General features: G+C 41.4%; 1 protein-coding gene across 1 annotated transcript in view; it reads left to right on the top strand.

Annotated features, from left to right (window-relative positions):
• The first annotated feature begins 2,998 nt into the window (after positions 1–2,998).
• Positions 2,999–13,617, top strand: part of LOC102844713 (pro-neuregulin-3, membrane-bound isoform-like) — a 252,668-nt gene continuing 242,049 nt past the window's right edge. The window contains exon 1 of the mRNA XM_006884116.1: positions 2,999–3,194. The gene's annotated coding sequence lies outside the window, so the exon portion shown is untranslated. The remainder of the gene's footprint in view (positions 3,195–13,617) is intronic.

The following is a 13,617-nucleotide window of genomic DNA, read 5'->3' as shown; positions in this document are numbered from 1 at the left end:
AAGGAATTTATCAGTGGGAAAAAAATGTTTAGGCTTTCTACCTATCTCCTCTTTCAACATAATTCTAGGAAATGGCCTTATATTCACTTGGTTTTTACCATCTTCCTTGAAAGTTCTTTTAGCTTTTACTATTGTGATTTGATCTAGTAGAAGTAAGCTACATTGCAATTCCAGAGGCCATTGGTTTGAATACACCAGCTGCTCAAGTGGAGAAGGATGGGCAATCTCCTCCTGTGCGATTAGTTCCTTTGAAACTCACTGGATGATCAGGATCAGATATGGGTCCGTTTCAGCTTTACGGCACAAAACAGTCATGTAGAAACAAGGAAAACTCATTATTAAGTACTCACTTATATCTACCCTTGCCTGCATGTATTCCTCTGGAATCCTGCTGTTATAAAGGGCTAGTGTGTTTTATTTCAAAATTTACTGCAAATTTCAGTAACGTTTGCTGTATTTATTTCTGCTTAGTTTTTGGAAGATTGTAAAGAATGATCTATCATAAACATGCAACGTATTCTATTATAGTCACCATAATTTAGTTTAATTATTAATGAATAATCTCTCAGTGAAGTAAAACATACAGATCTAAACAAAAAGTATCAAATAGTAACATTTCTCTACATACAGGTTTTGCTGTTTGCTGGCTTGCTTTATTAGGAAGATCTTAAACTTTTCCAATATTAGTTGCCGTTTTTTCCTTTCTCTCATGCAATTGGAAAAGAATGATATACTTAATACCATGTAGCTCTTGTACACTGCAGCTCTCACATGGTTTCATATTGCCGAGACAGCGTCATTTTTGAAAGGGCTCCTTTTCCGTGCATTTTGATGTCTCCTGCTTGCTGAGCAGTGGCCTCTCCTGGGAAAGTAGAGTTATTTCAGTTAGCATTTAGACTTAATCACACATTAGACTCTGGGGACTATTATAGTACTATTCAGATGTATTTTAATAATCTTTTCTATGGTTTTTCTGTTTTTATGGCCCAGGGAAAGGCATTGATGTGTGTGGCAAGGCTATCAAAGGCTATTTGGCTATCTGACATTTAAAATTTTATGGTGATAACAATACTGTTAGGATTTTTTTTTTTTTTTTAAAGCAGAAAACATCCTCAACACAGTTTGGGTCCTATTATAATGAAAATGGAATTATGCTTTTAAATTTTAATTATGCTTTTAAAGTATATATTTGCCTTTCTCATTCTCACAGGTACATAGCAAAGGAGGTTTCCTAGATTTTGCTTTTATTTAAGTTGAGGCAATTAAAAAGTCTACTTAGAATGTTGCTCATAGGTAAAGTTCAGACAGGGTTAACCTTTTAGAATGGATAATAAGGAGCTAGAGATTTTCAAAGAGGAGTAAGTAGATTGCATATATAGTTTATAATACCTCTTCCTGACCACAGCACACCAAGAGTGCATCACTATAAATCAACAGGCAAGCCCTCCACAGCTATGATCTAACACTAACAATGTTTTCTTCACATCGGGGGCAATTCTAGATCTTTCTGTGGTGCCCAAGAAGCACTCTGACCCTTACCATTTGTTCTCTGCAGCAGGGTGCCAGGGTTTTCCTGATCTCACTAATTCTTTAGAAATCTCCACCAGAGGGAGGACAAGGGAAGAAATAGTTTTCATTTGCAGTTCGCAGTTAAGTTTGAATCTGAGAAAGCTAACATTAATGAATTAAGGACCTCTAGTCTGTCTCCACAAATACTTCGTCCTAGTTTTGTCTCATAAGCAGCAGGACTGAGTCATTCTCAGGTAATTCTAGCTCTTAAAGAGAGTGTTATCGCTTGCACAGAGATTTAACCAGCATTTACCATCAGTTCCTTTGATAAGTAAGTTGTAACGGGAATAGAGTTTATGTACCACTGTAGAAGAGCCAGATTGTCGAAAGGGTTATAATTTCTAAAGAAATACTGGGGATGAGATTTCTAATAGGCACCTTGTTAGGAACTTGGAGAGTCAAGACTGTAATCTGACCATCACCCTTGAGCCCTTCTTGTGTACTCAGAACACTATTTTACACTCAAATTCCCTTCCAGTTAAGAGTTTATTTATTTCCCCCTACACGCCTATGGGTTGCTTTTGTTTTTTAAACTAAAATTAAAATGGAAGAACCCCTCAAACTCTCCTCGGAACCAAGTGAACATGCCTTTTCATTCCTATGTTTATAGGAGTTTTCCAAGGGTAGAAGCCCTTCCAAGGGTAGATGTCAGTAGCAAACGATCCTCCCAATGTTTCTCCGCAGTAAAGTCAATGGACTGGTTCTGGGCGCTGCCTGCTTGCAGAGAACGGGGAGCAGCCAACGGCTGGCCTCGGACTTTGCATCTCCGGAACCCCTAGGTTCGGTTCCCGCAGCACCCGCGGTGGCGCTGTCTCCTCGCAGCTTCCAGCGCCCCCTGTCGGTAGTTCCCCGCCACCGCTCCACGCACCGCCCCCCCCCCCCCCCTTCTCCAGGCTGGGCTCGGGGAGGGAAAGGGGCTGCGCCTGGGATCGCAGAGCCCTGGCTCCTCCCGGTGGCGTGTCTGCGCCTCGGGGAGGGGGTGTGGTGGGGAAGAAGGAGGGGGCGAGGCAAGAGGAGGGTGAGAAGGAGGTCCAACCTGCTGGCGGGAGGTGGGTGGTTGTGGGCAATAGAAAAAGAGCTGGCGAGTTCTCCAAAACTTGTCGGAACTCTGAGCTCGCCAGGAAGGTGGGAACGGAGCGTCAGCAGCTGCCTGGGAGATAGGAGCGCAGACGGGACTGCGAACGTCTGTCTGTCCTTTCACGGGCTGTGAAGCCACAGGAGCTGACCACAGGGAGAACCAGCCCCACAAGAACCGAGGACTTCCCGGGGCCACCAGCGCAGCCCCAAGAGCAAGCGCAGGCGGAGTGACCGCCAGCCCCAGGTGGCCGGGACCGCCCGCCGCGGCGCGCTCTTTCCCAAAGGCGTGAGGAGACGCCTCCAATCCCCACCAGCGCCTCCACGCAGCCCAGCCGCTTGCGCTCTTCCTCTGGGGACAAACTTTTCCCAAACCTAAGTCCAAGCCCTTGGACAAAAGTTCTACTTAGACGCTTGGAGCCGTCCGCGTACAGTGCGCACTCCTGTCGAGATGTCTGATCGCAAAGAAGGCAGAGGCAAAGGGAAGGGCAAGAAGAAGGATCGCGGCTCGGGCAAGAGGCCGGAGCTCACAGAGGGCGCTGCGGGCCCAGGTGAGTGCGCAGCGCAGCGCGGCCGCTCGGCCCCGGCTCCGCGTTGTCCCTATTAGGTGCCTTTGCCTTTCGCCTCTCCCGCCCGCGCCCTCCGCTCGGGCGTCTCGCTGATCCCTCCTCGGGGCCGCCCCTCACCTGAGCGCCTTGTCCCACTCGGTCGGTCCGCTCCAGGCGCTCAGGTTGAGGGGCGGTAGCCCAGGCCAGCGCCCTCAAGGGCTCAGGAACGCGCTGCGCTCCCTGCCTTGCCCTTTTACCCGGCGCTCAGCAGCTGAAACCAACCGGGGAGCGGGACCCGGAGTGGTGGAGTGGATGCTGGTGCGAGCGTCCCGCAGAGGCAGGAACACTTTGCACGGGCCCTGTCTGCCCTCTAGTGAGAAAAGCGGGAACCAGCCTCCGAGAGGGAGAGCCAGGTCTCCTTGCTCTCTGTGTCTGGTTGCAAAGAAGGGGTGATTCCGAAAAGAGCGGCCCTTTGGGCAGCTGTATCTGAGCGTGGGGTCGGAGGGGATGGCGTGTAAGGTCGCGGCGTGTGCGTGCTTTTACACTGATTCATTCCTACGATTTTGGAATTCAGATCAGATGAGACGGATTCCTTGAGATCAGCGAAGCCGGTAAAAGCTCGTCCAGTGCCAGGAATCGGGTCGGCTCCAAATAAGTTCTACAAACTTTCGGCTTAGTAGTTCTGTTTTTCCGATCCTCCTTGGTAATTATGGCTAATTTATTTTCCCAGGAGATGTCAAAACCAAAAGTTTATTGGAATGTTTAACCCACTTGTTTACTGGTTAAATACGGACTGAAGTGGCTGTTGAGGCTCTCTCAAGATGCGTGTTGACTCTGTTAATCAGAACAGGGCCACGAGTGACATTTTCCCCTCGAGTTTTTCGAGTAGGGCTAATGCTTTAGACGCTGCGTTGAACAGAGAAAACACTCCAAATAAACACTTGTTTATGCGTGATTGAGTGATGCTTGTGGGGTGGGGACATGAAGGCATTTTCTCTGTCTGAAATTTCCATTTGTAAATTGTAGCTGCTTTTAAGTTACTTGTTGAGTACCGAGTAGCCTCGCGTTGGTACCCACCTATAGCTGACTCTCCTGTGGGTTTTCAGAGGCAGTAAATTTACACAGGAGGAGATTGCCCATATTTCTCTCGAGTGGCAGCTGGAGAACTAGAACAGAGTGGCATTGGATTGGCAGCACAACTCCTTACCACGCCCAGCACAGGTTTTAGAAATTACATTGGAAGAATTAATACTTATTTATAAGAACGTGGCTGAAGAAGAGAAGCATTTGACTATTCCCTGTAGGAAGAAAACAAGTCAGGTTTGCCTTTTACTACTATCACTTAGTAGTATTTTGGAATTTGGGTTTTTGGCAGACACCTTGAGCAGATTTTTAGCGAAAAGAAGAGATTGAGCACAGTCATTTTTTGGCCACAGACCATTCCTGGTCCTGCTTCTATGAGAGCATACTACTGTCAGATTCACCTTAATTGCTTTCCATGAGTTCTCATAAAGGTATATTGAACTGTATTTTTACAGTGTATTTTATACAGTAGTTGTTACGTGTTATCAAGTCAATTACAACTCCTAAGCAACCCTATGAGTCGCAAGCAACTCTACGGTACATAACAACAAGAAGCAACCCTATGAACATTATATCTGAACGCGGTCCTGTCAAGTGCCATCCTCACAATCTCTGACTTACTCACACAGATAATATTTTATTCAGTGAGGTGGTGTGGCTCATCATCCACCTTAATTACTTTTAAAAAATCCCCAACCCATTCTCAAAGTCATCATAGTAATTAAATAGGCACTAGTGGTATAGTATGAAGTGTTGCACAGTTAATCCAAAGGCCTTGTGGTTCAAATTCCCAAGTCACTCCATCCGAGAAAGATGGACAATCATTTACAGCCTCAAAATCCACTGGGAACTCATCTCCGAGTTAGTTGCAAATGACAATGAGTTGGTTGGTTTTTTGTTTGTTTGTTTGTTTTTCAGGCTTAACCCAAACTTTACAGCTGTTCTTATTGCTATTTACTATTGAGTTGGAATGGACTGGGGGGGGGAGGGGCGGTTTCAGAAGCAATAAATAACAGGAGAGGAAATTGCCTATGTTTCTCTTAAGGAGCAGTTAGTAGATTCAAACCACTTGCCTTTAGATTTGCAACAGAGCTCTTTATCACTATTTTAAGTTGTTAATAATGTTCTCCTTCTCCTTCCTCAGTGTGCTGCTTTCATACCTTCCTTACACCTTCTATCAATACGCTGATGAATTAAGGAATAGGCAGTAATTTGGAGTAGGAGGGAGTATATTTGCGTTTTATGAAGGGTCCTTAGCAGTGGTGCTATAATACCTACATTTCAAACAAGGTAGTTCAAGGAGAAGCAATTCAGGAATAATCAAGTACATATTTGCTCTGAAGATCTTATCTATAATTGACCCTAGTGACATGGTGCTTACTGTGTGGGTCTGCTCACCAAAAGTCAATAGTTCGAATCCATTAGCTATTTCATAGAACAAATATATTCAGTCTCCTCTGATGATGACGCCCAGTGGAGGGTCACTATAAAGTGAAATCAATTCCATAGGGATGTGTTTTAACACTCTCTTTTGTAGCCCTCCTGACTCAGTCATTAACTGCTTGGTTGCTTACCAAAAGATAGGTAGGTCAAAGTCCTCAGTTACTCTTTGGGTGAAAGATGTGCTAGTCTGCGTCCCAAAAGATTTCAGGATTGGAAACCATATGGGACAGTTACTCAGAATTGACTAGAAGGTAAACAGGTAATGAATGCAGTATTTTTAGTAACTCTCATTCTGCTTTGCGGTCCCTGTTATGCCCTCTAGTTATATTGGCATGCTAATGTGGCATTCTTTTGGAAAAATTGGAGTGAACTTGGCTCTAGATTACTTTTAAGTGTGTCTTTCTTTGGAGAGGAACTTTATATTGCTTCCAAAGTACCTTGTGCTCATTAAAGCATGTATGAATATTTAGTCTTGATTTGATTTGAAAAGAATGGCCCTCTGGAAACTAAAAGCCTTCCGTTTGCCTGGGAATTTATCCCAGTTCATGATCATGCTGTGTAACTTAGAGTAGAACTTTGCTCTATAGGTTTTCAGTGCCTGACTTGATTTGGAAGTAAATCTTCAGGTCTGTCTTCCAAAGTGCCTTTGGGTGGATGGACTTGAACCTTCAACTTTATGTGAGCAGTTGATAGGTTGAACATTATTAGTACAACCCATGGACCCTTATGTAAAAGTTCATGGCATTAAATAAAATTACCTTGGAACAAATCAATAGTTCTTGACTTCCCTTTAATGTATAACTTTCAGTATGATGTTGTTATGTGCCTTTGAGTTGCCTACACCTCATAGTGACCCTATGTACAACAGCTCTGAAATCTGCCCTGTCCTGAGCCAGTCTCACTGACTCCGACATACCTACCCGCAATGCCCCAGTTACTATATCAAAACTCCTCATCCAGGATCTTCCTCTCTTGAACTGTCGCTCTGTCTTTCAGAGGATGATGCCCTTTTCCAAGGTGCTTCCTGGCCCATGTTCCAAGTATGTGAGACGAAGCTTCAAAATCTTAGCCCTCAAGGAGAAACTTGGTTTCACAGACCTATTTGTTTTCTTGGTGGTCTATGGTATATTTAAGACGACTCTTCAGCACTACAATGAAAGACAACAACAGTGGAGAAACAGGCTGAACCTGAAAGTGTTTCTTGAGTGCTGCCTACAGAGCTTACACAGATGTGTAGATGAACAGAGTAGGCTTGTTGGCTCGAGGGGAAGGAAGTTGTGAGGACCTCTGGCTTGTTGACATGGCCCCATGTAAGGGCTAGGACTGAGTGAGGAAAAACACATGTGTGGTTCACAGGGAGAAGTGTCGACTTCTGAGCTTCTTGCTGATGTCCATTTGAGCCTAGGCACTGATAGCAGGAGATGAGTTGGCCAGAACCCATGCAGATAGAGATAATCCATGCTATGAGTTAAGGTCAGTTGCCTCACCCTGATGGTTTTCTCTGGACTGGACTTTGCTTGAGTATGCAGGTGTTCAAAGGTGCCAAGTTGAACAGATGATTCTTCAACAAAAAGGACATAGTTGTTCCCTCAGAGTACTAATTTGGTAGCGATGGGCATTTCAGAAACTGGCTATCTAAAAGGAAGAATTTTAGGGCACCAGGCGTGAAGTAGCTGGCTTACATGCTTTCATGAAGGTAGTTATTAGTAAGATAACTGAAGGGAGGAGGAAACACTATAATCTGTATGAATGAAATATAATGTAAATGAAATGGATTATATAAATAAATAAAAATTTAAATGCACCTCCCCCCCCAAAAAAAAGGCATAGATTCTGTGAAGACCATGACCTGGATTAGGCACACTTTAGTCTCTAGACTGACATCGTTTGCTTCTCGGTGGTCTGGAGAAGTCCCGACAGCAGACTTTCCCCGTGCAGTTTGTCTTTTGATTTCCTGATTCCTGGTTCCAAGAGTGTTGATTGTGGAACTGAGCATATTGTAACTGTTAACAACCTCAATCTCTTCTCCATCCATAATGGTGCTGCCAATTGGCCCAATAGTGAGATGAAGCTTCAGAGAATAATAAACCAGTAATCCACAGGGAGTTGTCATTCTGTCTCAAAGGTCACACCACTCTAGTGGTTCAGACCCACCAATGACTTCTTGGGATAAAGATGGCAATCTCATTTATGAAACATACAGCCTCAAGAACCCAGTAGAACATCAGCTATGAGTTGGTTCTGACTAAATGGCAGTGAAAAAGAAAGAGGTAATGGCGTAGGGTAGACAACACCTATTTCTCAGCATTTTTGCCCTCTTTAAGAGATTGTAGACGTCTTTTAAGATACAATTTCCAGGTGCTATAATTTTTATATTGCCCCTTGCCATGCCAACCAGTGTTATAAGTTATGAGGATTCTGATCTCTTTAATTGCTCGTATATTATTGTTGTTGTTGATTGCCTTCGAGTCGAGCATGACTCATAGCGACCCTATGAACAAAAAGGCTGAAGCCCCTCTACAACTATCAACATTTATCAAAGTTCATAGAGTTTCCAGAGGCGTATTATTTAAGAAGTGGATGCCACTCTTGCTTTCAAAGCTCCTATATTGGTGCCCTTCAAACCTGTGTTTTGTGTAAGCAGCCACAGAAACTGTATGTTCTTTATTATACACATGCAACAGCAAGCCTGTCTTTGGATAATGTAAGTTGCTTCATAACAGTCAAAGTCGATGTATATCTAAGGGAACTGGGCTGCTTAGCCCACTCTACACTGTATTGTATGCATAGGCATATACACATTTATTGGAGAGAAGTTTTCTGAGGAAAGGCTATTTCTTTTACTTTTATATAACATATGTGACTAGTATGTGATGCATACATGGTTGTGTTTCACAGAGTGCACATTTATATACAATTAATTAAAGACTGACTTGTCCATTTTGGGAGCTGTATCTATCCCATAATAATGGCTCTTCTTGGGAGCCCTAGTGGCATAGTCTGTAAGGAATTGTTCTGCTAACCCAAAGGTCATGTCTCTGGTGGTTTGAATCCACTGGTGACTCCGCAGAAGAGAGATGGACAGTGCCCTTCCGTGTGATTTATTTATAGCCCCAGAAATCCTGTGGAAGTTTAGCTGTGAGTCAGTTCTAACTCAGTGGCAGTGAGTGCTAAGTTTCAAGCATTTGGGGTCATTGATTCCCAATCTTTACTTAAAATAAGCAACTTTGGCATAACCTTGGGATTTGTGTCAAGAATCTATTAATCGAAAGCCTGGTAACATTCTGTGCCTCATATATGGTAGACTTTCCATATCCAGGCTGTTGGTATTGACTCAGTTCTTTAGCTCAATGTTCATTTTCTTTTGGATTATGAATTAGAAAACAAGAGCCCTCTATCCCTTACCTCCTCTAAGGAAATATTCTCCTTTTTTGCTGACATAGTTTGAATTCACCAGGGCAGACTTCTCCCATATGATTTACTTGTTGAAAACCTGATGGAGGATCAGCTGTGCATCTGTTCCAACTCGATGGCACACAACGAATTGAATAGAACCGAGATTCCTTTATAATGTATGAGACTTAGCTCCCCCCCCAAAAAAAATCCAAAAAAACACCCACCGTTTTTGCAAAGAATTCTTTCGTATTCTTTTTTCATTCTTAAATGACCTGGGACAAATTCCTGACCAAGGCAAATCCAATTTTAGAACTGTTGAGTCTCTCTTTACTCTAAACAGAAGGTGGGGGTGGGGTGGGGAAACTTGAACATACAGGTGGTGGAAAAAATGAGAAACTTTGGATCCCCAATGAGTGGAAGCAGGCTGTGTGCTCCCCGGATGATGTCACTCATCTACTTTGTTAACTAAGTGGTTCCACAGGTCACTTATAAACATTCTTGGCCATAAAGTGCTCAGTCACTAACGTGATGGTGTGCACTTACCAGACAAGAGGAATGTCCAGTTGTCTGGTAACGTGTAACCACTTAGCTTATGTAATTATGAAAAACATTTAAAAATAATTTACAGGATGAAATATGATCTGCTGTGGAGAATGAAGATAGCTGGAAGAGTGGGAGAAACCTGGTATACTGTTCTCATTTGCAAAATGATACTGATAGGAGGAAGGAAAAGATACACACACACACACACACACACACACACACACTCTGTTCCAATTGTTTTCTTATAGACTATATATATATCTATATATAATAGACTATATATAGTCTATAATATATAATGAAATTCTATTATATATATATGTATGTATATATATGGTCTATAAGAAAACAATTGGAACAGTATGTGAATGCCTTACTACATGACAGGCGCTGTGTTGGCTACTTTTATATTAATGAGTAACGATTCACAGCAACTGACTCAGAGACAGTTTCCACTCCGAGCCACCCTGTAGAATTGTCCCACATTTCCCAAGGATGCAAATCTTTATGGAATCAAAAGGCTTCATCTTTCTGCTGCTGGTGAGATCATTTAATCTGGATAATTAATTGAATTAAGGTAATTAATGAAATTAAAAGTAATTTTCTAATTTTACCTCTAACGGTAAAGAGTAGCTGGTGAGTTGGTACCACAGACCTTTTTGTTTAGCAGCTCAGTGCTTGATCCATGGCACCACCAAGACTCCTTGTAATAAGGACAGCAACTTTTTATTAAATTCTTATCGTGTTAAATATAGGTAGTAAAACAGATATGTCAAGAGTATTGTTTCTTGACTTTTAGGATGTGATAATTCCTTGCTAGTAGGCAGTGAATAGTCCATGTAACCTAATTCTTAGCGCCTGCTTTCTAGTTCTACCCTTCTTAATTGTATTGTCTTGAGGAAGATATTTTATCTTTCTGGACCTAAACTACTTTTATTTTTCAAATGAACATGATAGTAATTTTGCTAGTGTTATTGTCCTTGTTGTTCTTCTTATTGTTGTTGTCATCAGGTGCTGTTGAGTAGAGTCTGACTCCTAGCAACCCTGTGAAGAACAGACTTGAACCCTGTCCTCTCCTGTGCCATCTTTAACATCTCTGACACACTTGAGCACTTTGCTGCAGTCACTGTACCAATCCATCTCCTTGGGAATCTTCTTCTCTTTTGCTGACTTTTCATCTTTCTAAGCATAAGGTTCTTTTCCAAGAAATAGCCTCTCTTAGCAACAAGTCCAGAGAATGAGAGATGAAGCTTTGAGGCCATCTTCGCCTCCAGGCAGCACTGTGGCTGCTTCTTTACCAAGACATACATGCTTATTCTTTTGGCCGTACATGAGATATTCAGTACTCCAACACCACAACACAAAGGAGTCAGTAATTCTTCTCTTGTCTTTATTCCTTATACAGCTCTGAGGTGCATAGCGAGTAACTGGAAAGACCACAGCTTGAATCAGGCACTATTCATTCTTCAAACTGACATCATTGTTCTTAAGTATTTTGGAGAGGTCCCTGACAGCAGACTGGCCCAGTGCAATACATGTCAGAGTAAACTGTGCACCGCAGTTTTCAGCAGTTGCTTTTTCCAGTAAGAATTATCCAGCTTTTCTTTGAAAGTGCCTTTGGGTTGTTTTGAACAAACAACCTTCTATTTAGTGTCCAAGTGCATTAGCTTAATCTGTGGACCACAATCGGAACATTGACCAGGATGTAATAAATGCCACAAAGTGTTAGCTCTTTTTATTAAGAAAAAGAAACAAGTGGCCTTTGCCTTTGCAAAGACACTTAATATGTTTCAGTTTTCTAAATTTTTTAGCCTTTGTCATCACTTAGCCTACTAGTGCTCATTATCTGATTAATTATCCAGATGAAATTTTTTAGTATCATTTTCTGAATTTACCTTTTATGGTAAAGAAAACTATCCAAAAATGCCCTTAATTTGGAGTAAGTATAAATATTATTATATACTACCTGTAAATATATAGATGTATGTCAAATTGCATAATTGCATATGTATGTTGTGAAAACAGTGCTGAACTCAGTCTAAATATTGAGAGTAAGGTACAATATAGTTTTATCTTGTTTAGAAAAATGTTGAGCCTTGCAAAGCTGTAGATGATTTGGAAACATGACTCCTTCTCTGGTAACACTTTACACTTGATCTTCAAATTTTAGTATGTAGAATGCATGATCTCCTTTAGGACTAGTATAAATTGTGACTGAAAAAGAAAGTGTTCATTAACACGTTCTTTGCTTTCTCCTTATCAAACATAATAGCTTTGCTGAAATGAAACAATAAATCAGTACTTCTCATTCTTTTATTTCCTGCCCCACTTCACTGAAATATCACGTATAGTTAGTGTATCTTGTGTTTATATCAAAACTGTGTTTTGTTAAACTTTCAAAAGTTATATGTTACATTTGACTTATTTTAATAGTTGTAATAGTTTATCATGTTCCATTGTTTTGGAAGGAAACAAATGACTTCAATATTTTGAGTTAGTAATTTATATTTCCCAAAAGAAGATTTGTGGATTTCTGATGAATTAGTTTATCTTAGATTTCTCTTCTTGACTAATAGGAAAAACCCCATTAAAATAATATTCCCTTAAAATCTAGTTTATTCTATCCAGAGGAAAAAAAATCCATCTATTTGATATGCTATTAAGGTTCATAAAACAAAACTTCTCCAAAAGAATGAGTGGTGTTTTGCATTCTTCATTATCCTGGTCTTGTCTGTGTGGGTGTGTGCTACGCATGTGTTTTAGGACTTTTTTTTTTAAAGAGGGCTACCAACATACCAATAGATGTCAGTGTTTGTTGCTTTAGAGAAAGTGAGTTGTTAGAAAAAGAAAACTGTCAGCTTCATGTATGCTCAGTTTTACTAAGCATAAAGTTGGCTACTTTAAAAAGTTTTGCAACTCATATTATACTTGTTTATGTGTATTATGAATTGCCTTGTTTATTTACATTTTAATGAAAATATCACATTTCACATTCTTCTTTTATAAATATTAAAAGATGCCTCTGCAATAAATTCCCAGAAAAATTCAGAATGTGAGTAGAAAATATGTTCATCCGTGTGCTGTTTTGTTTGTTTGTTTTCAATAAAAAATAATTTCTACTACTGTTTCCCTTTGGGTGTCTTCTGTAGTTTTAAGCTGTAAATTGTAGACAATTCATTAAGCGTCTTTCTTATGTCATCTTGAATACTTAGAATCCAGAACTGTGTCTGATAGTCCACTTCAGGTGAGCCGTGTGGAGTTCCAGGTCTGGACGGACCACAGATGCTCAGAATGCTAGGCTCACCAATGTCCTCTTTAATCTGGCCTCCAGAGGGTTCTCCCAAGAGCAGCACACACTGTTCAGACGAAAGAAGGGTTGAGTTATTTTTCTTTTCCCTTTCTTCTCTTTTTGATGACTGTGATATTTTGAGCAATCTATGAGAAACTGGGACCTTCCCGCTACCATTGAGACTAGCCGCCTCAATTCATGTGTGTGTTGCAGCTAGACCACACAGCCAGAATCCATTGAGAATTCTGAATCAGAAGATTCTGAAACTCTATTCCAGTGATACAATTGTAACTTGTAAGTAGGTTGTCTGTTGGAATAATTTTAGCCAGTGCCTTTCAGCCAGAGAACCAAGGATCTTATAAACCCCTTCTACCCAGTCTTTAGAACTTCTGTGTAGTGTGATGATCTTTACTATAAACCTAAATGTTGGCAATTTGAACCCATTTAGAAATGGCTCAGGGGCTCTTGTTGCACTATAGGCTAAACATTGGACTGCTAACAAAAAAATGGCGGCTGGAACCCATCAGTCCCTCCACAGTAGAAAGATCTAACCGCTTTGTTTCTATAAAGATAGAGATATCTTAGAGAAGTTGCAGACAGTCTCTTTAGAAGCAAGGATGGCAAAGCTTCGTCTCAAGTACTTTGGACATGTTGTTAGGAAGAGCTTTTCTC

This window comes from Elephantulus edwardii, unplaced genomic scaffold (genome assembly GCF_000299155.1).
Source record: "Elephantulus edwardii isolate Elephantulus edwardi_28Jun2011 unplaced genomic scaffold, EleEdw1.0 scaffold00031, whole genome shotgun sequence".
Taxonomy (NCBI): domain Eukaryota; kingdom Metazoa; phylum Chordata; class Mammalia; order Macroscelidea; family Macroscelididae; genus Elephantulus; species Elephantulus edwardii.
Note: the sequence above shows the minus strand (reverse complement) of the source record. Positions and strands in the feature narration are given on the sequence as shown.